This window comes from Onychomys torridus, chromosome 18 (assembly GCF_903995425.1).
Source record: "Onychomys torridus chromosome 18, mOncTor1.1, whole genome shotgun sequence".
Lineage (NCBI taxonomy): Eukaryota > Metazoa > Chordata > Mammalia > Rodentia > Cricetidae > Onychomys > Onychomys torridus.
The window spans coordinates 22,877,462-22,903,828 of record NC_050460.1 but is presented as its reverse complement, the minus strand read 5'-3'; the positions used below and the strand labels follow the sequence as shown (position 1 = coordinate 22,903,828).

The 26,367-nt window shown below is 36.1% G+C and overlaps 1 non-coding gene across 1 annotated transcript; it reads left to right on the top strand.

Moving 5' to 3' along the window:
• Positions 1 to 12,454: 12,454 nt before the first annotated feature.
• Positions 12,455 to 12,559, top strand: LOC118570131. Its single transcript, XR_004943129.1, has one exon. It is a non-coding gene; the product is annotated as a U6 spliceosomal RNA (small nuclear RNA).
• Positions 12,560 to 26,367: the final 13,808 nt, after the last annotated feature.

Here is a 26,367-nt window from a genome sequence, read left to right as displayed (position 1 = left end):
TTGAAGTCTCTAGAAAGATGATGGGGCCCTACATTGACAATTCCACATGGACAATAATAATACCACTAAGCTGACAAACATCACCAAAAGATCAGCTTTGGACAACAAACTGCTCAGAACTATTATGGGATGGCTAGCTGAGGTGATCCAGATTCACAGACAACTCAAGCAAGGAACTGAAAGAAGCCTTGCATTTTTGCCTTTTGCAGAGACTGGACAACAAATGATACAGCTGCCTTTCCCAGGACTCGACTATTAAACTAAAATTTTCTTTTCAGGATCCTCTAAAGATGCCTTCACCCCAAACAGCAGGAAGAAATTTTAAGAACATAATGGCCACATTCCAAAGAGGTGGGGTGGGTGTTTTTTGCTTGTTTATTGAGTTATGGATACTGTCATTATTTAGGATAGTTGATTACAAGTTGTTATTGTTAATGGTCAAAAAAAAGATAATAAAAAAAAGGTGATTAGATTCAGGGTTCTCATTTCAAAAAAAGAAAAAGAAAAACGAGGATATAGATAAGAGGTAGATTTAAATCTACTTTGAAATATAAAAAGATAGAAATAATAGCATAAATGGTTGATTATTGAATCTCCGCTGAAAAGAAAAAAGGGAAGATATATAAATGTAAAGCAAAAAGTAGATTTTTGAATCTACTTAGAAAAGAAAAAAAGAGAATATGGATATGATAAGATAAAAAGGTAGATTATTGAATCTACTTTTGTAAAGGAACTACTTATTTTAAATATTTACATTGGATTGGATTTTTATATATTGTATACAATTTATATATATTTTGATTGATATTGTTAGAAAATGCTATACGTATATTTCTAATCTTGTTCAGCATATTTCACCTATACAGTTCATTTAACAATGCAATTTGCTAATCCTCGAATGTTATTATTACCAACTATTAGGATATAAAGAAATGAAAGTTAGTAGTTAGACAGTACAATTAAACTTGTTGTCATATTAGGTATGTTTTCAAGATCAAGCAGAGATATATTTTAGATGGACAGGGCATCTTCAAAGCCTTCAGAGATCTATAAAATATGGCATTTAAAATGTTTTAGTAACAGATTTTTTTTTATGACTATGAGACATGTCTACTCTAGACAGCACCAATCTACTTCAGAGAAGATATGGGCATAGAAGAAAAGGAATATGGAGTTAACTTACATTATGGCAAAAGCTAGCCACTGGACAACAAAGTGTCCTCACATCAACTACTGAGAGTATGCTATCCAAAATGGACAAACAGGACACAAAACAAAGGACTACCAATCCTTGCCAAGACATGTGTGGTTGCACTTTGGCAACAGGTGTTCTCTGTGGCCACGAAAATATGGCACGTGGCTTTGCAATCCAGAATAGGTACAGTGCCCTTTCTTCAAAGATAGCTGAATAGGCAGTGGACCGATGGCTTCTGGTGTGCAGTGCAACAGTAGCTGGAGCAGCTATTCTTGGAGGAGTAACTAGGCTGATGGAGTCTAATATCTCAATGGTAGATTGACATTTAATAAGGAGAAAGAGACACATAAGCCAAGAAGAATGGGGTGTTGAGATGAAGCCACCCACAAACTGAGAAGAATGGGCAGCTGAATTCCAAAAACACCAGCAATCTCCAGAATTTAAAATCCTGAATCATGACAGAACACTAGTGGAATTCAAGTTTCTCTGGTACATGGAACACTCCCACCAAACTTCCTACTTCACAAATGAGTCTGTCAGATGTGCTAGGCTGGTAAGCTGAACATGATGCAGAGAAACCTTGCGTTACTGTCCAGGCAGCTGGCAGTTTCTGTCAACTCACATTTTTTTTTTTTTTTTTTGGAAGTCACTTGTTTGTACTTCCTGTTTTAGTAGGTAATATTATTTCCATCTCAGGTCTCTGAGGGAGTTGAAGATTAGATAGTTGCAGCAACAATTTTCCTTGTTAAGAAAGTCAGGAAAGAAACTCACTAAGGAGGTGTAAAGTGTATAAGATTGAAAGACATTATAAGATAGTTTTCTGTTGGTAATACAAGATAGAATAGAAAGTGAATTAGGTACATTTTGGACTCAACAAAATAGGAGAGATAATAGAATATTTTCTCTGAATTTTTCAATGCAAATGGACTAGAGATGTTGATGTATTTATTATTTATATATATTGTATATAGTTATTGTACTTATTGCATATAGATTTTCTTATGTTAGTTATAACTTTTATTTTTTATTTTTATTAGACAAAAAAGGGGAAGCGTGGTGATATTTTATTTGTATGCTAATTTAAAAAGCTTGCCTGGAGACCAGGCGTAATAGGCCAGCCATTTTAAGTAAAAAGGAAGTCAGGCAGCACAAGCCCTTAGTAGGTAATTTAATTGTGAAATCAGTGTAGAAATACAAAGTAACAGAATAATCACATTTTATTGACATTCATTATATACGTATCTTACTATACTCTCATACACATGTATGTAATACATGGAGAAAGAGACATAACAGAGAGGAGGAAAAGGATGATGAGAAACACAAAGTTGCAGAAAATACAGTGCTACAAACCTAAATTTGAATGTCATCATATAAAGGAATACTTCAGAAGGGTATAACAACAATTGTCTTAAAAACAAGCTAAAATCAATAGCATAAAATTCAGTATATATTAATACAAACTGTTAACATTGTGAACTAATAGTCAAGAGTTCTTATTATTTTTATTTTTTTTTGAGATTATAATATAACTGCATCATCCTCTTTCCTTTTCTTCTTTCCAACTGTTCCATGTTTCATGACTTGCTCCATTTCAAATATGTGGCCTCCTTTTCCATTAATTCTTTTTACATACATAAATGTATATATTTTTACAAAGAGACCAAAATAATTCAGAAAGAAAAGGAATATGTTTCAACTAATTTTGCAAAAATACGATAAATTCATCCTGAATAAATGGAATTGCAGCACTACTATGGAAAAAAATTAACTCCTAAAAAGTACAGAAATGTTAAAGAACATGTTTAAGAAACTGACCAAGCAAAGACAAATTAGGAAAGGCAAACACATTAATGATAAAAGAGAAAAGAAAAAGTCCATCAAAATTAAAACAAAATAAACTCAACATCTTAACATCCAAAAGACCTTGCAAAGCAGCCTTAGGAATCTGAGAGACTGTTAAAATTAAAATCACCTACATAAGCAACAGAAACATTTCAGGGGATATTAAATTCTGGCAGTACTGTGGAAACCCTAAAATTTTAATTCATTTCATGAAGTGTGGTAGTGCCCGTGCTGCCACCACCCTTTCACCATGTCCGAGCGAGGAGCTGTGGATGGAAAACCAGAGACAAAAGACAGTGGGGTCTTTGTGCCAGAGGATGCTGAATGAGGTTTATTGAAGAAGGGAGGAAACCTTAAATACAGGCTTATACCACAATGGAGGAACCCCGGAGGGCAGAAGTTCGCTACTGAACTTCTACATTCTACATTCTTGCACCTAAGCTGTTTACACCAAATGCAGGATACACAAACAAAGAACCTCTGGTGAGCATTCAGGAGGGTGGATACCAGCAGGGAATCAGCATAGCGAGAACATCAAGGTCAAGGTCGGCAAGCAGGGTGGCAGTTACCCAACTTGGAAGTTCCAGGGCACTCCAATGAAGGCTTATAAATTTGTAAAATTCACCTTGAAAATTATGGGAAAAAACACTATGTATTCCTTGTTTGTCTAGCTAAATTCTTAAATGCTTCCCTGAGATAGAAGGAAAAGTATTTTTAAACAGAAAAGACAGATATAAAACAGTTTATATCAGGCGTTCTGTCAACTGCAAAATGAAGAGTTACCGCATGCAGTCCTCAGAAGCACAAATTAACTGCTGCTTTTCATAAAAGCTTAAATAAATTCCAGTAGCTAATGAATTCCAACAAGTCCCTGCCTTGAGGAGATTTCTATCAGGGTCGAGAACAGATGATAAAAGCAGCTAAAGATACTAATCTGAGGGATATCAAATGAATCCAAGCACACTGAGTTCTTCAGTCCATTCACTTCTAAGTCAATTCTTCTAAGTCAATTCCATCTACAGTTTCAGCTCTATTCTTATAAATCAGCTCTTCTCTCTGCCCAGTTTTCCTGTTCTCATAGTTTAGTAAGCACCTATGCTTTTGACTTAATCTTTGTCCTCCGTTTCTTGGTGCTCCATCTATATCCGTCCTGGCTCCTTAATCCTGGCCCTGATAAACTCTACAAGAGATCTCCTTTACCCTCTACAGAACTTCTGTCTTCCTCTCTTCTCTCTGGCCACATGGTTCTGTGTCCTCTGTTCCTGCCTTACCCTTCATTCTTCCTCTCCTCTCTCTGGCCATGGGATTATTGATTCTGTGTCTGCCTCTGGAATTCTGCTCCAGTCCTTACTGTACCTGGTTATGTAAAATACCCTATTGTCCTCTGTCAATCTCTAGGCCAAGCCCCTAGGCAAGGAGAAAGGGGAAGGTATGAGCTTCATTTTCACAAGAAACAAAGCTATGTATCTAGGAGCTGGCTAGTCTCCTAGGCTCAGCAGGGGAGTTAGTACCTAGTGGAACAGTGTCTGAGAAGCCTAGCTGTTTGCCAAAGGGTCTATAGTATTTGGGCACACAACAATTTCATAGCAGAAGACAGCTGAAATATTAAAAACTGGATAACACCAAATATTCCATAATAAATGGCTTGCCTTTTGACAGACCCTTGGCTGTTCAAAGTATATAGCTTTAATATATAGCTGAAACTCTATAATATATTCATGTTGACATGCAAGAAGCAGTATCATGCTAAACAATATAAAAAATCTAAAAGCAGTGGAAATACTATACTTACATCAATTATCCCTTTTATACAGAACATTAATAATACTTAATGCCAATTACAATAAACAAAATGACAGCAAAGTAATGGAATAAAAAGTTTGAAAACTCTTTATTATTAACATAATATTTGTGAAAACACTTTTTTTTGTGAATATAAACTATACAAACAGTCAAATTTATATTGGAAAAAGCTCATATTTTATTTTACTTATTCTTATTTTTGTATATATTTGTATTTCTATGTGCAGTTGGTATCTGATGCCTTGGAGCTGAACTACAGGCTGCTGTGATGTCCCCAATATGTGTGCTGGGGAGTGATCTGGGATTCTTTTCAAGAGTGGGAAGCACCACTGACTGCTGAGCCAACTGTCTAGGCCTCTTACCTTGAAATCAGGAAGATCTCTCTCTCTCTTTCTCTGAAACATTAGGTTTATTTATGTATAGGTATACTAATTTTGTTTTTTCCCCATTTGATTTAAAAATAGATTACTTTCTTATAAAATATATCCCAAATACAATTCCCCTTTCCTCTACGACTCTCAGTACCTCTTCATCTCCACTCCCATCTGGATCCACTCCCTTTCTGTCTCTCATTAGAAAAGAACAAACTTCTAAGAGAGAAAAACAAAACATAACAAAATAAAATATAATAATGCAAAATAAAAACCATCACCTGAAGTTGGACATGGCAAATCAAAAGAAGGGAAAGAGCCAAAGAGAAGGCATAAGAATCAGAGACCCACTCATTCATGCACTCAGGATTCTCATAAAAACACTGAACTGGAAACCACAATATACATGCAAGGACCTGGTGCAGACCCATGTAGATGCTTTGCATGCTGCGTTGGTCCTCGTAAATATATAAGCTTTGCTGGATGGATTTAGAGGTCTTCATTCCACAGTAGGGTCTTTTATACCCGTGAATTCATTACAAGCCTGATGTTATATCTCAAAAATACTAATTTACAAATAAATGAATATCCATGCTGGTATTGTCAGAATAAACTCAGCAACTTGTTGACACAATTAATATAACTTTGTTAAGCTGATTTTTAATTATGTTGTACTTTAAGACTAAGAAATAGCACTTTATTCATTATAGATGTGTATGCCTATTTGTTTCAGATTTGGTTAAATTAATATTTCCATTTTAAAACTGCTGATACATTTTTACCAAAATACTGATTTGTAAAGTTTAGAATTACAGCATAAAACAATAGAAATTATTAGAAAGAAGGACAACATATAGTCACAACTTTGCAATACTGAATTTTACCTGTTCTATCTAACCTGTTTGTTATTAGTTGTCATTATCAATGCTAATATAAAAAAAATATACAAAAGGAAGTCAAATTTGTCTTGAGAATAGAGCAGGCCTCCCACTAATATTGACTGAACATGGAATAACAAGAAGCAATAAGACTAGGCATAAACCCTCTCATACTAAGGATGGATGAGAGAGCTCAGTAGGAGGAAAAAAGGTCCCATGAGCTATAGTTGTTTAGCTTAGAGTGTTAAACTAAACCCTAATGTAATTTAGCTCAATGAATATTTATTTAGTACATGAAAGGCCTTCCACTCAATCCGAGGACAGGAAAAACAACAACAACAACAAAAAAAAATGAATAAGCAAAACTATGAACACAAAATAAAACCGAGGAATATTGTTTTGTTTTATATGAATAATCAGTTACTTCATGTGGTTTCAATCATACATACAATCAAAGAGGAAATTAACTGAACATTAATAAATGAAAATGGTAGTGCTTCCAGGATGCCATAAAAATATTGGATAATTAGAAAGCTCTTGGTTACAAACAAGGTATATGTGTTATAGACATACTCAACAAGAGGGATACCACATCTATTGCTGGACAGCTAGCTGTCTACATGTTTAATGAACTCATAGATGTCAGAAGAAAATTTATAATGACATTCACTGAACCAGCAAAATCTAAACATCTGTTCCTATACCCACAGGTAAGTATACTCCACATCCACCATCAAATAAAACCTTCTTTGCTTAGATAGAGACCACCACATAAACCTACAATCAATTAAAATATAGAGTCTTAGAGCTCAGTCTCAATGGATGCACTTCTAAAACACTTCTATTATAGTTGTGGGTTACATTTAAAGTGTATTTTTTATTTAACATACTTATTGTAAATGGTCAAAATACTTTATGGTCTCATTAATTGCTGTTTACTCAAACAATGATTACATGCAAAAATCTGTGCATGTAAATATGTAATTATTCATATAAGTTTTATCCATTTTGTATCAACAGTTGGCATGTAAATACAGGTGAAAAGTAAATTTAGCTAAAAGTATAGGAAAATATTCTTTATTATAATGACAATTTACTTAAGTGAAATTTCAATTACTTATATTTAAATGTCATAGCTATAGTTACATCAGTTGGATCCTGGATGATTTATCTATCCTGGAAGAAATCAGCAACTGAATAAAGGTCTGCAATTGAGATGAGTACCCATTTGCCTTGACCATCCTCACTTGCCTTGGCCATGATCACATGCTTTGGCCATGCTTACTTGTGGTGGAAATGCTCACTTGCTTTGGCCATTCTCACTTGAATTTGCCATGCTCACTTGCATTGGACATGTTCTTTTGATTCACTTAGGGTTCTGTCTTTCTTTCATGTCATTAATCAGTCCTTTCTGCTGTTGGTTGTTTCAGCCATTTTGGTTCTTTAGTCTTTTAGGGGGCCTTGTGCTCTTTGAGGGTCCTGCTACCCAGCTCCCAAATAAATACACACACATATTAAAATCAATCCACATAAGTCTATTTAATGGCTAATAGACATTTATTAAGGTATAATTTGAGGAAATACAGTCACCAATACAGAACCTTCTAAAGAGCTGAAGTCATCCTCTGAGGCAGGCAAGGACAAAAGCACTGGGCCATGCCTTAAGCAAACAGAGAGCTCTGACATGTGCAGTAGTATCCTGACCTAGAGGAGCCTGAAACCGGACCCCTAAGATGACAACTGCAAATGTAAGACCCAGAGCCAACCAGGAAACACCACAGCAGCTGAAAGCAGAGCCTGCCAAAAGCTACACACATAAATAACCCAGTCCTTTGTTTAATAAACGAGATTGCTTATAACCTTCCAGAGCCTGTGCCTTTTGGTTCTTGGTCTATTCACCACCTGTTCCTGGGATCAGAGACAGGGGGATCCCTCCTCAAGAGCCACTAAAAGTCCTCTGTTCTGACTGGCAGTGAATCTACCTGGTGATTCAATCAGACCAGGAAGCAGGCACTTTTAAGAGGTCACTTAAAAGGGCAAGAAGCACCACCTACTTAGGGCCCTATCGCCCAAGGACATGGGCGGGGCAAATACCACTACACACATGAGGTTTATTCTTAATTATAAATACTCATCCTTAGCTTGGCTTGTTACTATCCAGCTTTTCTTAACTTTCATTGTCCCATCTACCTTTTTGACACTGGGATTTTTCCTTCTCTAACTTCTGTAAATCTTACTTTCACTCTTACTCCATGGCTGGTTGTGTAGTTAGGTGGCTGGTCCCTGATGTCCTCCTCTCCTTGCTCTCTTGCTCTTTCTTCTTTCTTTCCTATTTATTCTTTCTGACTGCCATCTCCACCTATCCAGCCTAGATATTGGCCTTTGAGCTCTTTATTGGACCATCAGGTGTTTTAGACAGGCACAGTAACATAGGCTCACAGAGTTAAACAGCAACACAAAAGAATGCAACACATCTTTGCCTCATTAAACAAATGTTCCACAGCACAAACAATGTAACACATCTTAAAACAATATTCTACAACACCTTTTTGCTGCCCTTCCATGTGATTCCTGTCCCTCTTCAGTTACCCTAGCCACTGAGTGTAAAACAACCATTCAAACAATCTGAGATGCTTTATCTACATATGTCTAAATGACCAAAGCAGCAGTAGTTTATTGATAGTTTGAAATAGATTTTTCCCTCAGATATAAAAGTAATTGTATAAAACTATAGCAAGAAATTATAAATTCATATGTTTAAACTGAGAAGGATCCATACTTTCCTCCTCTGCAAAAATATGTTAACCATGTAAATCATTACTAATTTCATTATTAATATGTGCATAAATTAGCAAAACTAATAGGTTTTGAAATAATATTAATTTAGTATCAATCATTACCAAGATAATATTACTAAAAAACACTAAAATAAATACTTCTTAGCATGCCAGAATAAGATATTGGTGCTATTAGGAAGATGTTCTCCATATTTTTGTAGAGAAACAATTCATTTTAAGGGATTTGAAAAAAAAATGTTCAGAACAATAAAATGTTTTCCTACTAAATGCTAAAGTACTTTCATGGTCTAGTTTTACATCATCTACAATAAGGAAAATAAAGTTAATTTGAAACATGTGAATGCTGAGAAACTAAAACATTGTCCACATATACACTGAACTGTGGCAGGTTTGTCATATATTATTATTGGGTATTTTAAAAATATACCACTTGGGAGTATTTGGGAAATCAGTAGTTGATAAATATCTATGACAAATGATAAAAAATTAGCATTCTCTTTACAATATATTATTAGACTTAAAACATATAAAAATTTGACCTATGACCAAGATCTTATTTTATGGAGCAGCTGCACTGCAATAAATCTAAGCCAATAGAGAAAACATAAATTTAATAGAATATAAAATAGAAAGAAAGTCCCCAGCCCACAATCTTGCTTGAAGTCAGAATCTTCAACAAAACTGATAAAGACTGACTGCAAAGACAGTACTCCCCTTTCCAACAGATAGCTTTTTCTTTTCTTTTTCTTTTTTTTTTTTTTTTGGTTTTTTCGAGACAGGGTTTCTCTGTGTAGCTTTACGCCTTTCCTGGATCTTGCTCTGTAGACCAGGCTGGCATTAAACTCACAAAGATAAGCACACCTCTGCCTCTGAGTGCTGGGATTACAGGCGTGTGCCACCACTGCCCAGCCACCAACAGATATTTCAAAGGAAAAAAATTTAAAACAATTGATGAACTGAAATTACTTAAAGCCGTAATATTACCATTAAGGAGTTCAGACACATTAACAGTCCTGTCTCATCCCCAAATCTAAAGATTGCACCCGATAAACCACCATTCCATTTCATTTAAAAATAAAATGGCAAAAAAAATAAAAATAAAAAAAAAATAAACTGGGCCAAATAGAAGAATTATGCAGTGTGAAAATTAAGTACAATGTAGATGTTTGTTTATCTTTGTTTTCTTAATTTGCTTTCATTTCCACCATTGAAACAAGGGCTTCCCATGTAACCCACACTGGCATTAAAGTGGCAGTCCCTTGCTTCTGTCTCCCCATGTTGAAATTATAGAAATGTACCACCAAGCTTGTCCTTGGATGTTTGTATTAAAAATTATTGTGCTTAGGATTCTTCAAAAACAAGGATATATTATTCATTTTTATTGTAGTTAGGTTGTCTATTCCTATGACCATGACCAAAAGCAAGTTAGGAAAGAAAGGATTTATTTGTTTTACTGAAGTGTGATCCTATTTAGTATTATTAAATAAAAAACAGGAGTCAGATATTCTGATGAAAGCTGAAAGACCAGAGAAGCAGAACAGCAGCCACTGGAGACTTCTTAACTCTACAAAACCCTCAGAATAAATAGGGTGAGGTCTTATCTCCAACTGCCTGGTATTCCTGTCTCCACCCACCCTACTTCTCCAATTGAATGGGTCACCCTCCCAAGTACTGGGATCAAAAGTGTGAACCTCCCAAATGCTGGGATCAATGGCATGAGCCTCCCGGGTGCTGGGATTAAAGGTCTGAGCCACGACTATCCATCTGGCCTCTATGGTTAACTAGTGGCTAGCTCCACCCTCTGATCTCCAGGAAAGCTTTATTTGTCAGAACACAAACAAAAGCCTTTATGGATGTATAACTAAGAGGAAACTGTAAGAGAGGTGCTCCGAAACCAGCATATGTACCATCTGTGCATATCAGAAAATTTTCAGGGGCTCTTCGTGGGTTAAACCTGATTTTTCTTCATCAAGAATGAATCCACAGCACCTCATTTCTGTGAAAATAAAAGCAGAACCTCTTTCCCAAAGTAACATATCTTTTGACTTAAATTTTAAAGTCAAGATATTTTTAAAATATGTGGGATGTTTTAACTTAGTAGCTTTTACAATCAAATGTCTCTCAGCAGTTGTCATTTGACCATTAACAGTCAAAAAATCCAAAAACAACACTTTAAAATATGGAGTCCGGACTCTCGATTTTCAATCTTTACATGGCTTATCCTAATTTTTATAACTCTATTGCCTTAAGGATTTTACTATTATTTGAAATCATTTTTTAAATCTATGACTGTTGCTATCTATCCTTTCTCTTCTCTCTCCAAAGCCTATGCACATTTTTCAAATATGTTGTAAACCATTTAGAATTTTTTTCTGAATCTATCTTTATTGCATATCTGTATTTTTTTTTCTGAGCACCTGAGCCTTTAACAGCTGATCAGTGTGGAACAACTTCTGTCCTGACAACTGGCTCTGCCCTGCCTGGTTTCCCTAAGAGCCCAGCTTTATGACAGAGGCAAATGGTGAGAACCATGCTCACCTCTCCAGCTCTGGGGTACTTTTGAGTCCATGATGCTCTTGAGAAACATGCTGTCTGCTGCTCACAAACCTAATTTAAGTGTTTGTTAGCAGGGCTTCTTAAAAGCCATATGGTTTTTGCTGCTAGCACTGTGTCAGGAAGCCCTCTGTTAAAGGAGTTGTGCCTCTGATTGCTGCTAGCAAACAAAGCCTACCCATGAAAAAGCAGGTAACAAGAACCCAAGTTTGACTCTGTTTAAAAAAAAAAAAAAAAAAAGAATTCTTTTAAAGCTTTTTCAAGCTTTATGTGGAAATTCTTGCCAAACATTTGGGTGCCAGATGAAGTGCAATCCTAATTAGTCTTAACAATAAAAACCTGGACTCAGATATTGAGGGTGAAAGCTGGAAGTCAGAGAAGCAGAGCAGCAGCCACTAGAAACTCTTTTCTCTGAGAATCTTCAGACCCAATAGGGAAGCTGAGATCAGGACTCCACCCACCTTATATTCCTTGCCCTACCTAGTGATGCTAGGATTAAAGGTGCGAGCCACCACAGTCTGACCTCTATGCTTCCCGGTGGCTAGCTCCATCCTCTGATCTCCAGACAAGCTTTATTTGTCAGAACACAAACAAAATATCATACAACAGATTACACTTCCACATTGTAGTCTATCGTTGAAGGAAGCCAAGAAAGGAACTAAAATGGGGTAGGAACCAGGAGGCAGGAGATGATACAGAAGCCCTGGAGGAGGACTGGTAAATGGCTTTCTCCACACAGTTTGCTTATTCTGTTTTCTTATATAAACAAGGACCACCAGCCCAAGGATGACAACACCAATAATAAGCTAGGTCCTCCCTCGTTAATCACTAATTAAGAAAATGTCCTAAATGCTTGCCTATACAGCAATATTATGTAGGCATTGCCCCAATTGGGGTTTCCTTCTCTTTGATGACTCTTTGTTGACATTTAAAAAAAAAAATTCTAGCATAATTATCCACTATTCTTTCTGTGTAATCAGTTGATATCAGTTATTACAAATTAGATGACATGTACTCACATTGGCAATACATGCATTAAACCTGGACATACAGAGAAGATTAGCATGGCCCTTGCACAATGATGACATGTAAATTCATGAAGCATTCCATGTTTTTACAAATCCAGTCCTATAGAAGATAATAGAAACCAATCTCCAACCCAAGGAAGTTAACTACACCAATGAAAACACAGAAAATAGTCTTACACTAGTCAAACAAAAAGAAAGAAATTACATACACACACACTACCTCGACCACCACCAACAACAACCTATATACCAGGAATTAATAGTCCTTGGTCATTAATTATTCTCAATATCAATAGACTCATTTCCTGAATAAAAAGATATAGGCTAACAGAATGAATGTGAAAACATGATCCATCCTTCTGCTGAATATAAGAAATACAACCTAACATCAAACATAGATCCTTCTGTTGTATATAACAAATACATCCTAACATCAAACATATATATTACCTGAGATTAAAAGGTTGGAAAAGGTCTTCCAGGAAAATGGACCCAAAAAAGTAAGCTGGTACAGCTATTCTAATATCTAACAAAATAGACATCAAACCAAAATAAAAGAGATAGGAAAGGATAGTTCATACTTAACAAAGAAAAAAATTCACCAAGATGACATTTCAGTTTTTAATATAGATGTCTCAATTGCAAAGGGATCCACATTTGTAAGGGAAACATTACTAAAACAAAAATCATACTTCAAACTCAATACATTAATAGTGGTAGACTATACCTCATTCTCGGCAATGGACAAATCAACTTGTCAAAAACTAAACTGGGAAAACTGGAACTGACAGACATTATGAACCAAATAGACGTAACAAATACTTATAGAACATTTTACCCAAACACAACGGATTATTCTTCCTTCTCCTTACCTCACAGAACTGTCTCTAAAACTGACCACATACCGGTCACAGAGAAAGTCACAAGAAAATTAAAATAACTCCTTGTATCCTAAGAGATTATTAAGTATTAAAGCTGAATTTCAACAACAACAGAAACAACAAAAAGTCTATAAATTGCTGGAAACTGAACAACTGTTTTTGAATGACTACTGGGTCAAGGGAGAAAAAAAGAAAAAAAATTATAGACTTCCTAGAATTCAATGAAAATGAAAGAATAATATACCCAAACTCATGGGAAACAATGAAAGCTGTGCTGAAAGGAAAATGTATACCACTAAGTGCCTTCCTAATGAATTTGGAGAGATCTCACACTAGCAACTTACCAGCATTCCTGAAAGTTCTAGGACAAAAGTGCAAATACATCAAGAAGAGTAGATGCCAGGAAATAATAAAACTGAAGACTGAAATCAATAAAATAGAAATAAAGAGAACAATATAAACAGCCAATTCAGAAAAAAAAGTTGATTCTTTAAGAAAAATCAGCAAGATAGACAAACACTTATACAAAATAACTAAAAGATAGAGAGAATCCCCAAGTTAAAAAAATCAGAAACAAAAAGGGAATATAACAACAGATATCAAAAAAATCCAAAGAATTGTTAAGTCATACTTCAAAAACCTGTACTTCACAAAATTTGAAATTTTAAAAGAAATGGAAAATTTTCTCAATAGATCCATTTACCAAAGTTAAATAAGATGAGACAAACAATTTAAATATATTTTAACCCATAAGGAAATAGAAACAATCATTAAAAGTCTCCCAACAACAAAAAAAGCCCAGAACCAGATAGTATAAGCACAGAATTCTACCAGACTTTCAAAGAAAAGCTAATACCAATACTCCTCAAATTTCTCTCATGAACTTTGATGCAAAAATACTCAATAATACTTTAAAATGTTCAAAAACTGATCCAATAATACATTAAAAAATATCATCCACCATGTTGAAGTAGGCTTATTACCAGAAACATAGGGATGTTTCAATATATGATGATCTGTCAATGTAATTCTACATATAAACAAACTGAAGAAAAAGACAAATGATAATCTCATTAGATGCTGAAAAAGACATTGTCAATCCCAACACTCCTTCATAGTAAAGATCAGCAATCATTGATACAAGTGACACAAATATACATAAAAAGCAATTTACAGTAAGCCAACATCAAAATAGTTGGAGAGACATTGAAAGCAATTCCACCAAAATCTGGAACAAGAAAAGGCTGTCCACTCTTTACATCTCCAAATCTCTTGAAATATAGTACATAAAGTTCTAGCTAGAGCAATAAATCAACAAAAGAAGATTGAGGGTATATAAATTGGAAAGGAAGAATTACAAGTAGCATTATTTGCAGAGATATAGTAGTATACATAAGTGACCCTAAAATTCCACTGAGGAAATTCTACAGCAGATAAACACCTCCAGTGAAGTATGTGGATAGAAGATTAACTGAAAAAACAAAAACAAAACAAAAAACAAACAAACAAAAAAAACCCCAGTAGCCATCCTCTATACAAAAGACAAAATGGTTGAAAAAGGAGTAGGTCAGAGAACACCCTTCACAATAGCCAGAAATAGCATAAAATACCTTGGGGATAACCCTAATCGAGGAAGTGAAAAACTTTTATGATTAAAAACGTCAGGTCTTTGAAGAAAGAAATTGAGGAAGGTATCCGAAGTTGGGGAGATCTCCCATGCTCATAGCTTATTAGGATTAACAGTAATAATGTCCATCTTACTACAATCAATCTACAGATTCAACACAGTCCCAATCAAAATTCCAACACAATTCTTTACAGACCTCGAAAGAGTAATGTATAACATTATAGGAAAAAAAATCCAAGGCAGCTAAACTATCCTATACAATAAAAGAATATCTGGAGGTATCACCATCCCTGACATCATGCTATACTACATAGCTATAGTAATAAAAATCACATGGTACTGGCATAAAAACAGACAGGCTAATAATAGAATCAAACTGAAGACCCAGATATACATCCATACACTTATGGACTCCTAATTTTTTGATAACTCCAAAGTATACAGTGGAGAAAGAAAAGCATCTTCAATAAAAGGTGCTGGTCAAACTGAATGTCTGCATGTAGAAGAATGCTAATAGAGCAACATCTATTACCCTTCAAAAAACTCAACTCCAACAGCAAACCAGATACAGTGAAAATGACAGAAGAGGAAGTAGACAAAAGCCTTTACAAATTGACATAGGCTACAGCTTCCTGAACAGAGCACCAATAGTGCAAGTGGGTTTTAACCCACAATTAACAAATGGGACCTCCTGAAACTAAAAAGCTTCTGTAAGGCAAAGGACATTATTAATCTGGCAAAGAGTCAAACTACATAATAGGAAAAGATTTCCACCAATTCCACATATAACAGAGGGCTGATTTTCAAAATATATAAAGAATACAAAAATAGACCCCAAATAATAAAATTAAAAATGAGATGTTGTCTCAAATTGTTGACAACACTTAAAGAAATGTCCAACAACCTTAGCCATCAGGGAAATGCAAAGCAAAACAGCTTTGAGATTCCGTCTTACACTTGTCAGCATAGAATGAGTAACAACTCATTCTAGATGGATGTGAAACAAGGGGAATACTCCTCCATTGCTGGTGGGAGTGAACTAGTACAGCCTCTTAGGAAATTAGTAAGGTGGTTCCTCAGAAAAGTAGGAATATATGTGTCTCAAGACTCTGCTATATCACTCATGGGCATTTACCCAAAGGATACTCTATCCTACCACAAGAACATTGGCTCAATTACATTCACAGCATCTTTATTCATAGTATCCAGAAACAGGAAAATAAAAAACTAGATGTCTGTCAACCAAAGAATGAATAAAAAAAATGTGGTGCATTTACACAGTGGAGTATTACTCAGCTGTTAATTTTTTTTTTTTTAATTTTTCAAGAAAATAGATGCACCTAGAAAAAAGTCATTCTAAGTGAGGTGGCCCAGATTCCCAAACAACAAATATGGCATGTACTCACTTATAAGTGGATATTAGCTGTAAAGTAACTGATAATGATGCTACAATCCACAGACCCAGAGAGGCTAAGTAAGCAGTAGGGCTCCACAGAGGATGAGTGGGTACCCCTGGGAAAGGGAATAGAGTAGATTAGAGGAGTGGCCTGAGGGTAGGGGGTTGGAATGGGAGGGAGTACGTGGAATTGGAGTTGGCATTTTGGGGTGATACAGAAACAGTGCAATGGGAACTCCCTGAATTCCACAAAGGTGAACCTAGTGAAGACTCCCTGAAATGGGGGATACAGAGCCTACACTGGCCACCTTCTATAGCCAGACATGCATTCCAGTGTTGAGACTGGGACATCAACCCAGCTATAAAACTTTTGACCTATAATTTTTTGTGCCTGAACAATGTGTTCGGGTAACTGTGGCACAGAACATGTGGGAGAGTGAACCAATGACTGGTCCAATTAATGACTTGAGTCCCATGCCATGAGAGTGAGCCAATGCCTTATACTGCCTGAATGGCCAGGAACCAGAGGCTGAATAGACCAGAGACCTAGAATATAACCAAACATGACTGGACAAAAATGGAAAAAAAATTATCAATGAAATTATTCTTCTTTATATGCTGCTATACTCATAGACCAGAGAGTAGCATAATCATCATCAGAGAGGCTTCCTCCAGGACCTGATAGGAGCAGATGCAGAGACCCATAGCCAATCATTAGGTAGAACTCAGGGATTCCTGTGGAAGAGGAAGAGGGAGGAATTTTGGAGTCTGAGGGGTCAAGCACACCATAAGAACACAGCCCACAGAATCAACTAAACAGTGTGGTGATATTTTCTTTGTATGTTAAATAAATAAAGTTTGCCTGGAGATCAGAGGAAATAGCAAGCCATTTTAAGTAAACACAATGTCAGGCAGTGGTAACACATGTCCTTAATCTGATCACTTGGCAGGCAGGGTCTCTGTGTGTTCAAGGCCATACTAGGAAAAGGAGCCAACAAGTGTGGTGACACACACCTTTAATCCTAGTACCAATCATAGAGACCTGGAGATCTATACAGACAGGCGGTGACAAGAAAGTGATGTAGCTGGGCTAAGATCCAATGAGAGGGCAGAAAAGGCACAGTTTATAGGAAGTAACTTACTTTGGAAGCTGCCCCATGGTGAGGTAAGGTTAGGTGGTGGCTCTCACTGTTTCTCTGATCTCTAAGGCTTTCACCCCTATATTTGGCTCTGTGTTTTTTTATTTAATAAGACCATTTAGAAATTCATCTACAAAACAGGCCTCACAGGGACTCATAACCAGGGAGCCTTTATGGGTTTGAGCTACGTCCTCTGCATAGGTTATTAAGTTGCTAGTTTGGTGTTTCTGTGGGACTTATAACAGTCAGAGTAGGGATGTCTCTGACTGTTTTCGTCCTATTGTGCTGCTTTGTCCAGACTTGATATGAGGGCTATGACTGGTCATATTGCATTTTGTTAAGCTATGTTCACTTGGTATCTCTGGGAGTCCTGATTCTTTCTAAAGGGTGCTGGATGGAATAGGAGTGGGTCTGGGAGACGGGTGTGTGTGGGGGCGGTGAGATTAGTGGAGGTAGGGGAAACTGCAGTCAGAATGAAATTCATGAGAAAAGAATATAAAAAAAAATCAGATAGCACAGATTACATGCTTTGGTATATCCTTGGACTTAGAACTCTTTCTTTATTAAAGTAGAAGACTCACCATCTATATGCAATTATTGAATGAAGTCCAAGTTACTTTGCTTCTGGGAAATTATCTGAATTTGTACACTTTCCACCTAATATTTTCTTTGCCTTTATATATTATTTTTATGTCACATCAACCAAAGAACACGTAAAATGATTTTTTAACTAGCAAATTCATGTAAAACTGGCATGTAATATAGAGTATGCTTGTTTTGTTATTTTTCTTCTAATAAACAGATTCCTGATAATAAAATCCAATTAACAAAGATCAGCTAAAAACATGCTGCTGTATTTCATATAACTTGTTCTTTTCAGGAAGGAATTTGACAAAGAGAAGAATAAAATTAGTCAAAATTAGCAGTATATATAAGGAAATAGGAAGTTGGTCACCTTAAGTTTTCTGTGAAAATTCATGCATAGCCCATTTAAACTAAAGGAAACAGTAACAGAGAAAGGAGGAAACATGCCTATTCTATTAGGCAAGAGAAATGTCTCCAAATTATTTGGCTTTGACCACCATCTGGATCTGTTTAGGCTTCAGACTCTAAAATGAGAGGTTATTGGACTTTACTTGGTGCTGACAAAGCCTATAATTCCATCCATATATCCTATGTCAATAATCATAAATACTAACCATGAAATTTAAAACTGTATGCAAAAGCTTTATGAAATTATAAACATTTGTCATAACCATGGGATCCATGGCTTCTATGATACCTCCTGCATCTGATAACAAAACAGCCCCTCTGTCCTTGAAGCACTGTGATAAGGTAACAGTAAAGGAAGTTGAAGTATACCCATTGACATAAAAAGTCTCTGTTAAACATTTTCATAAAAACATAAACCTCTATATGTTGTTTGCTTCCCCAAACAAAACAAAACATCACTCCAAATGCCAAAGGAAGAGTTGAGGTGATGGGGAACAATTTAATCACATGCAATTACTTATAGAAAAAAAATTGTGCTTATGGTTCCACAGATATGTAAGCCCTGATTCCTGAAGTGATAACACTCTCCCCATAGTATACTAGTATTTCATTGAGTATCACATGTATCTTAGCTACCAGGATACTAAAGAGTCCTTATTTGTGGAACTCAAGTATGGAGGTATATCAGAGACATGGAATCCAACATTCCCAGCAGGAGCTGGCTTGGGGCTGCCCTTCTTCCATGAGAACAGATGGAATGTGTACAGTTCAGTTGATGTACTGTGGTACCTCCTGCTCCTTCCTTGCTGCACTGTAAATTTGTACAAACATACGTAAATATATATACATAAACCAATTAGAAAGAAAGGACACTCTCACAGGCCTCCCTTTAGATGGCATATAGCACAGTCATTCTGGAGCTTCAGGAATTGGTTTGTTTTTAGTGAATATTTAGTCCCTCTGCATTCAATACAAACAGGGTGAGGTCTGTCAGGTTAGTCTTTGTTTCCAGTAGCCTTTATGTCACTTCATTTCTTAATCATTCCATTATACTCATATGTTGAACACATGTTCTAGTAGTCATTTTAATCCCCCGGCATTTCCTTTGGTATGTTTTGAATCATTTTCTTAGTGGTTGTCGCTGGAGAATAATGGAACTTATAAAATGATATGGTTCAGAGTATATTGACTTATGAACAATCAAAGTCTTTCAGCACTGCTGAATTTCATCTCTGTGACTTTGTGCTAGGTTCATCACAGTGCTATGGATAGTTTTACATTTATTTATCTTAAAATTGGATAGGAATAGAAAGGAGTTATAAACAAATTGTATACTTTTACTCACTTAGTATTTACCAATCATGTTAACTATCTCTAGCTCTTCAATGCTTGGCTTGAATCCAGACCACTCACTAGTGCACTTTCATTAGGCATGAGGTGTCTGCATTATTTACTGTTGGGATAGAAGGCCCGTTAGCATTCTTTCAGTTTTTTTTCCCCTATGTTGTTGCTCTTGTGTAGATGTAACTGTCTTGTTAAATAAGAAACACAGAACCAATTGCAGAGTTAAAAACCACGAGGTCAGAGCAAGAGCAGAAAACCTTACCTTTCAATGCTTCTGCTGTCCTTCCTCTCTGCAAGAGACCTACTTCTGTGCATCCTGTCTATTTATAGACTTTCTGTTCTGTTTTCTCATTGGTTGTAAACCCAGCCACATGACCTCCTCGTCACTGCCTGTTTGTACAGACCTCCAGGTCTTCTATGGTTGGTATTGAGATTAAAGGTGTGTGTCTGCCATGCTTGCTGTGTCCTTGAACAAACAGAGATCTACCTAGCTCTGCCTCCCAAGTGCTGGGATTAAAGGCATGCACCATTACTGCCCAGTTTCTGTTCTGGCTTGCTCTGACCTCAAGGCAACTTTACTAACATACAAATAAAATCACATTTCAATACAAATAAAATATCACTATACTCTTGTTATCTGAGAAAGTCTAAGTTTATCTCTCATTATTGGAGAGAAGATTTTTTGGTACACTATTTTTTGCAGTATGAATCATTCCTCCCAACTACTATAATGATACTTTCTCCATCAACTTGGAGCATCAGTATTTAGAATTGGAAATCAGCAGTAAACTGTAGTGAAGCTTAATGCATAGAGCAGGTAAGTTTCTTTTTCTTAGCACTTATTTAACGATTGTCTTTCAATAGTTTATTTTTTTTATGGTGTAAGGTGATATCAGCTGGGAGTTAGACTGGTCCTTCAATGTGGAGCTATCTATACTCAAGTGTGCTTAACTAAGAAGTTGGAGTGCCAGAAACTCAGTGTCATACAAACATTTTGTTGAACCAGTAGCTTTGGATCCTTCTCTTGAACTAGGAGAAGGAACTTCATAGATACTAGTTAAGTGATTTAAAAATGGCTTTTAGTTTTAGAAGTAAAAGTGTGATCTTGAAAGAAATAAGGAAATTCTCCTACATAACAGGAATGGATCCTATCAATGGAGTGCAGTTAGGAGCCTAGGTTATTGGTTTTTTCTAGGCCATGTCACAAACACTGTGGAAAGGCTCAGTGAGGTGTGTGGGTTAATATACTGACTGACCTAGGGGGTGACATGGGGCATCTCAGTTTTGATCACTTTCTCACGGGTACCTTCCAGGCAGTTGTAGTCATCTAGAATGAGTGAAAATAAACTGAAGAAAAAAAAATAAACCATAGTAGGAATTATACCTTTTTTTTTTTTATATGGGTCTCAGATTTGTAATTCTTAAAAATCTCATTTCTGCTTTTTGGAATGCGCTCTTTCAATCTTAAAGATAAAACTGGCTTCTCTCCAGACGTTTATTTTATTGTTGCTCTAAATCTTGTTCCCTGTTTACAGTCTTTGCTACATTATTTTTTTTTCATGTCTCCGCTGCTTTTCTTGCGTAGGCACTTAGCTCACTGGCCAGCTAAATTTGCACAGAAGATTCCTGAAAGGCCTTGATCAATAAGTCATCCTACATTGGTTGTACAATAGGGCTTTCCCCAGTTTCCTCTAAGTCTCCTTCTTAGCTCTCACTTCCTGCTTGTCCAGACTTTAAGGACAAAGATAAGAGACAAAGGTTTCTCAAGTATCTTTTGGCTATGCACTCAAGTCTGTGAAATCTGTGGCAAGTGTGATAGAGCTTTAGAAATTCTTGTGTGAAGCAAATACTTTCCCAAGTTTCCTACTCAGATTTTTTGTTTCTTCTTCCCTTTGTTACACCTTATTTGTCCACCTCATTCTGATAAAAATTTGAAAGTCACCACTTTAAAAACAAGATTGCTCTGAGTATAGGCAGTTCCCTGTGCATCAGCTATATATTAGGTCAAGTGAAGACAAACACTAAAAGTGCAGTTTTAATGGGGAGCAGACTGATGACGCTACAGGGACACTACTCTGTAATTAAGACTCCCCCCACCCCTTATCTCCAGTAGATGCTCAGCTACTTTTGTCTACAGTTACCACTACTGAACTATGTTGCCTTCTGAGGGTATAATGGAACTGAAGACAGGTGCATAAGAAGAAGCAAGTTAAACTGCCACCAACTTGCCACTGTCATTCAGATCTAATGCAGGATAGAAAGTCATGGAACTGAACATGGGAAGAATAAGAAGTCCCATGCTACAGTTGAAGAGAACTCTCTTGCCAGCTATAATCAGGAATTCCAGCCCAATTAACCATGTTTTCTATGACAATTTCTGCTATAGAGGCAATGTTTCTGGAAAGAACATTAAAACAACAATAGACCCAGATTAAGGCCTGATTGAATTTAAACATTGACCTATCTCCCATCTATGATTTTTTCTCAAAATTTCAAAACTATGACTATTAACTTTGTTGACAATGCACTTATCTCAACCTCTTGAATGTTTGGGATCAAGAGTTTTTCCTCATTTATTATATGCCTTTGAGTATGCCTCAGGCACCAGCCTAGGATTCTATTTAAATTCCTTAACATTCACTTGATGATATCAGAACACACTCCTTCATCAAAATGTACCTATGTAAATACAATGAAAAGTGACTCTCCTTTAACAAGCCTATAACTGCGCTCTTAAATGTGACTCACTTTCTTCCAAACATTTTTGTTTCTCTGAATTTTGGTGCTTATACTAAAATCTTTTCTAATAAACTCCAACTCTACTTGATATTTACTCATCCTGGAATTGTTTTCTTTGGTGATACCAAGGATCTGGCTTTTGCTTAGGAGATGTCCCTAAAGAATGAAGGATACATCTCAGGCCATTGGTAGCAGTTCTGGGCTGTGTCCCACTGCAATTTGTGTAATGACAGATTTATTTTCTTTGAATCAATACTTCTTTGGCTGTTGAAAACCCTGAACTATTTTTCTCAGATTTTTCAAGATGTTGTCAGTCAATGTTGACATTCTTTTAGTTTTCATGGGAAAGATTTCAGATGTATTTCTTTTCCCTCAGTTCTGAATATGCATTGGTTTCCGATTCAAGATACATGGAATTTAGTTCTCTTTCTCAATATTATACTTATGTCTTAGTCCTCTTAAATGAACCAGTACAATTTTTAAAATAGTCTCCTATTTAGTTTTGATAAAGGTGTTGAAAATAGAGTAATTGATGGTAAATTTCATCTTGTACTAGATGCTAAAATAATATTATTTTTTTCCTTTTTGAAAGGTTAAAAAGAATGTGTCTACTTGCTAATTTCTGTTACAGATTAGCAGTTTACATTCTAAAAATAAGCTATCTTGAACCCTACCTCATTCCATGATGAAATCCTGATAGATCTAATCTTGTTCTACTCTTGTAGATAACCACAACTTCAGTGACTTCCTTTCTCATATCATGTACAAATAGAGCCAATTAAAGGCATGGGGGGAATAAAAAATTTATATGAAACAAGGCCAGCATGGATATTTGGAATGAGCTAAGATGGTGACCATGTCATATTCAAGGAACAATAAAAAATGTATACATGTAAATAATAATGTAATTCATAGTTACACAACTATGGATCAGTTTTGTCAAAACACCATATTTCTGTGGTTTTTGTATATTTACATCACTCAAACCATAGGGGTTCTTGTGTGTGCCTACTTTTACCTGGATTACATAATATCTGTTGAGTTAGCCTAAGCTTCTTCATAGTTTCTTTTCATGCTTGCTCCTTGTATTCCTTCTCTGGCTTTAAAGCTCTGATCTCATACCAAGGACAATCTTTCAGAGCAGTCTTTCTCAACCTCTTTTTGGTGAGTTAAATCAGAGTGGCCCTCAAAGCCTCATATATTTGAATGATTGTCACCAGGGAGTGCAATTGTTTGGAAAGGATTAGGAAGCATGGCTTTATTGGAGAACGTGTGTCATTGAGTGGGCTTTGAGGTGTCAAAAGTCAGTTTGAGGCCAAATCAGCCCTCCCTCTCTTTCCCTCCTTCCTTCCTTCCCTCCCTCTGGCTCTGTCTGTCTCTGTCTCTGTCTGTTTCTGTCTCTCTCTCTTTACTTCTCTGCCTGTTGATCAGGATGTAATCTCTCACCCCCATGCCTTCCTGCCTGTCTGCCATCATGATTTGTGCCATGATGATCAGGAACTGATTCTCTGACTATAAGCAAGCTCTCAATTAAATAATTTCTCTATGAGCTGTCTTGGTCACGGTGTCTCTTCACAGCAATAGAACAGCAAATTAACTCTCACTCTTACAATCTTTCTGTCCCTTCTGCCATGCTATACTTTGAGCCTTGGCATCAGGTCCGGTCAGATTTAGCTGTCCCATTTAGGGCATGGCACTGCATGGTCTCTTCCTTTCTGCACTTCTGTTACACAAACCTGGGACAGGACTCTACTGTGGATAACTAAAGAATGCAATTTTCACTAGGCAAATGAATGGATTCTATCACTGGCCTAGGGGAAGAAATAACATACCAAGATACTCAAACATAAGTGTTAATCTAGTTGGGACAGTCAATCCCTGGGCTAATGGACCACCTATTGGGAAGAAAGAGTCACCTAAGATTCTGCTAAAGAGATGGGCAAAGGATTGTCTCCTTAATGAGGTAATGTGATTTTTCTTCTCAGAATTCTGCTCTCTTTGTAGTCACTATGAATCTGTCACTGTGCTCTGCTAGACCTGCGTTGGAACCCAGAAAGCTATCGTTTACTTTTTTTCCTGTCTCTTTCTTTCTGGGCCTATATAAACTTTCACTGATGATTTAGACTTCTATGGAGGCTTATTCATGCCTTCTCTGAAGCTCCCTCCCTTTTGTCGTGTAGCTGTTTATACAACCTCCATGAGGTTCTAACTCAAAGAGGCATGGCTTTCTCTCATCTGCTTCTCATTTCTCTACCCTAGGAAGCTACTTGGATTATATCATTCCTGTCCTACATTTTTCTTTTAAAATTGTCCTGAGCTTATGTATGGAAATTTCTTAAATCAATCAGACAAAGAACCAGAAGAAGGGATCCCAATTTCCACAGTTCCCAATGTTGGACTTCCCAGTATTTCCAGGATACTTTGCCCATTTGAAAGTCTCATGGAAGTAACCATAATGGGCAGGTCACATACACAAGTGAGACATGATAGGATGGTTTGCCTTACAGTGAAGAAAGGCATCAGTGTGGGAAGGAGAGGGTGTGGGGCATGGGAAATAGGGTGAAAAAACTAAAATTGCCTGTATACATGTATGAAATGTCAAACATATTAAACAATAAATCTTTGAGTCTTTGAAAATAAGCTCTCAATTTCTGCCAGGTTGTTTTCTTATACATTTCTTATACATTCTCAGTAAACACTAGTAAAATCACAGATTACTCTGAAATTAGTCCAAAAATTTTCAAATTGTTTTAGAGAAATATTTTATAATTTTCCCATCTTTTAATTTCCATATTTTTGTCCTTGACATTTACTTCATTGACTTTTTTAATGCCTTGGCTTCTTTTCATTTTTTCATTGAAGATGGAATCATATTTTTGTTTTTTTCTTTCATTTTCTATTTCCTCCATTCTTATTTTTAGGATTTAATTTTTACTTATTATTTCATACCTGTTTATTCTTTACTGATATTATTATTATTATTATTATTATTAGTAGTAGTAGTAGTAGTAGTAGTAGTAGTAGTAGTAGTAGTTTTTTTCGAGACAAGGTTTCTCCATGTAGCTTTGTGCCTTTCCTGGAACTTACTCTGTAGCCCAGGCTGGCCTTGAACTCACAGAGATCTGCCTGGCTGGGATTAAAGGCCTGTGCCACCAGTGCCCGGCTATTTTATTATTATTATTATTATTATTATTATTATTATTATTATTTTGGATTTTCGAGACAGGATATTTTATTATGAAGAATTTTTCACTCTATTGGGGATAGCCCTTCATGATCTACATGTGATGCATACTCCTTTTGTACACCTGTTTTTTTGTTTTTGCTTTGTTTTGTTTTGCTTAATTTACAATACATACTTGAAAATCTAAGCCTGTGTTTTTCAATTTGTTATATATATTTATATCTATTTACTTTACATTATAATGTATAAATGTATTTTATAAGTTCTGCATACTTTTCATATTTAGAAACTAGAAGTTGACACATTTCTTCTATGCTTCTGTTTCCCCCGCATATTTGGTCTTATGGATATATGCTGTATTGCAGCAATCCTAGAGGCATTTTATCTAGAAGTAAATGTGTTCATAATGTGAAAACATTTTGCTGTCATCATTGTGGCCTGACTGGAGCCAAGAAGTTGTTGTTACAAAATAAATGAAGTCTTGGTCATAGACAACTGTGGTTCTGCCGCTGTGTAGTTGAAACTCTGTAGTTTCAGTCATACACTGATCACTGGTCATAGTGTAAAACAATTACAACAGAATTTCCAGAAAA